Source organism: Penaeus vannamei, chromosome 42 (assembly GCF_042767895.1).
Source record: "Penaeus vannamei isolate JL-2024 chromosome 42, ASM4276789v1, whole genome shotgun sequence".
In the NCBI taxonomy this organism is placed as follows: domain Eukaryota; kingdom Metazoa; phylum Arthropoda; class Malacostraca; order Decapoda; family Penaeidae; genus Penaeus; species Penaeus vannamei.
Window position 1 is genome coordinate 4,805,098 of NC_091590.1, and position 2,500 is coordinate 4,807,597.

Below are 2,500 nucleotides of genomic sequence, written 5' to 3' on the forward strand. Positions count from 1 at the left end.
TTTAGCGGCGCGTCCTTGGCTCCCGCCCCCAAAAGCAGTTAGGATGGGGGGGGGGGTAAGGCAACATTCTTGCTTGGTTCTGGCCTCGTGGGTGGGGGTGAGGGGGGGGGGGGGGGGTGAGGGGTTAGGGGTGGGGGGTATGGTACTGTATACTATAGGTATAAAAGTATACATATACAAATATACGCAAAAATACATATAAATACATGCAAACACACGCAAATACAGACGTAGACACACGCACGCACAAATACAGACACACACACAAATACACACGCACACACAGGCACGACCACCCACCCTCACACACAGACACAGACACACACACACGCTCACACGCCCAACCACCCACCCATCCACACCCTCACGAAAACACACACACACACCCTTACACAGACACAGACACACACACACACACACGCACACGCCCAACCACCCACCCATCCACACCCTCATACACACATACACTCGTGTAACCAACACTTCCTGTTCCTAACAGTCACTTTCCATTCCGCATTAATTCATATTTTCCTCAAAGTAAACCATCAACTTGAAATAAAATTTAATAGATAGTTGACTAAAGTAATAAAGCAATAAATAATTAAATCCCAAAGATTAAACAACATTAAAAATCACCACCTGACATTCGTGTGCGTTCACAAAAAAAGGTTGTTTGTTTATTAATTATTCATATAAATACTAATAAGGTATAGTGATTATGCTATTACTAATAAGGGTAAGTCCGATATGCGAAGTTGAGCCTCGCCCGGGCTATGAGGGGAACCGATTTATGCCGATTTGATCAACGACAAAACGACAGATTTTAGTCCTTGGGAAAGGCCAGATCAGTAGCAACTCGAGGAGGTGTCATGGCGTCTGTTTTGATGATTATTCAGTGAAAATATAACCATTAAGATAATTATTTTCCATCCTTTTTTGAAAATTGAAGAGCAAAATCGACCAGATTCTCAAAGCATCAGTAACTTTTGTGACGTCATCAAAATAAATCCCATGTGTTTTTTTTCCCAAAATTTAATCAGACTTCCGGGCGACATTTGCAACTTATCGCGCCAGGACCGGAGAATGGGTATGATTTTGTTTATCTCAAACCATTTTATGCTTACGAATTTTGAAACTTTTACAAGCTGATAAGGTGTATTATCCTCGATCTTTTTAAACGTCACGAGTTTTTAAATTATTTTTCAGTACTTATTTTTCATTTATTTTTACTTTTCACTTACAATTCACTCTTCAATGTCATTTTAATTATTTCTTTTATGTAGACTACACAGCGTAAATTGCATTTCTTTTCGTTTTTTTTTCTTCTTTTCCTGACTCTTCCCTCCTAACTCGTTCAGGATATTGTATCTAACCTGATTTATCGCACGAGTTGAGGAATAAATGTGATATTTATTTCAATTTTTCTCTTATGCGTGCGTGTGCAACGTGACTTTATATACAGTCGCCAATGCATGTTTCAAATAAGGAATAGCAAAGCTCTCCTGGCTGCTATTTTCAACTGGAATTCCACTCAACTTAAAGCTGGGTGTTTGTGCGAAGTTCCCGCCATTACGGTGAAGGTTGTGAAGGCGAGGGTAGAGCCCTGGCTTCGGGTTAATGTTTCTTTCTTTTGTAATAACTATAACAAATTTTGCTTATTTCGATCAAGTTTAGCAAAACAGTTACTTATATTGCATTTTTGCAATCTTACATCACATTTCGTACCGCAGTACAAAGCTGAATACTAATTATTACCTCTAATCAACGCCGAAGTCTGAGTCGTAGCGTCGTATTCGTAAATCTACCGTAATGCTGACAGGAAATGGACGAGACAATGTCCTATTTCTCTTTATTAATTCATTTAATCTATTATCCGCTATTTTTAGTTGGCTTCTCTTTCACCAATTGGATTACATAAAGGGCTGCTGGCGGATTGCAATGAAAATAAACGAATGAGATATTATTAACTTAAGTATTAGTTAATTGGCTCTTTGTGTTGAACCTAATCCTTGTACGTACTGAGGAGCCACAAAAAAGACTTATTCGTCTCTGAGGATTCATCAGTGAATATGGTATTATTATGCAGTGATATGTAAATATGTTAATAAATAAATGACTGAATAAATACATAAAATGAATGAATAAATGACCAAGTTACAGGTCGGGTGTTGGGTGTCTGGGTTGATGGAAAATCATTTTCGTTCTTCATGAAAATGTTGGAAGCGTATTGGACATCTATGGTACTCAGACATGGGATATTAGTATAGTACGGTGATAAGGCTAATGTAATATGAAGAAACGCTAGTCGGCAACTGAATCAGCCTCAAAATATTACCATTTTACTCATTTATAATCCAGCTGAGAACTACCTCACTAAGGGTTACATGAATTTAATCAAATTAGGATATATATTTACATTTTTATTAACCAGGAATTGATATATCAGTCCATCTCCTGCATGTAATTATTCATTCTTGATAATTAATTTTAATTATTCTTA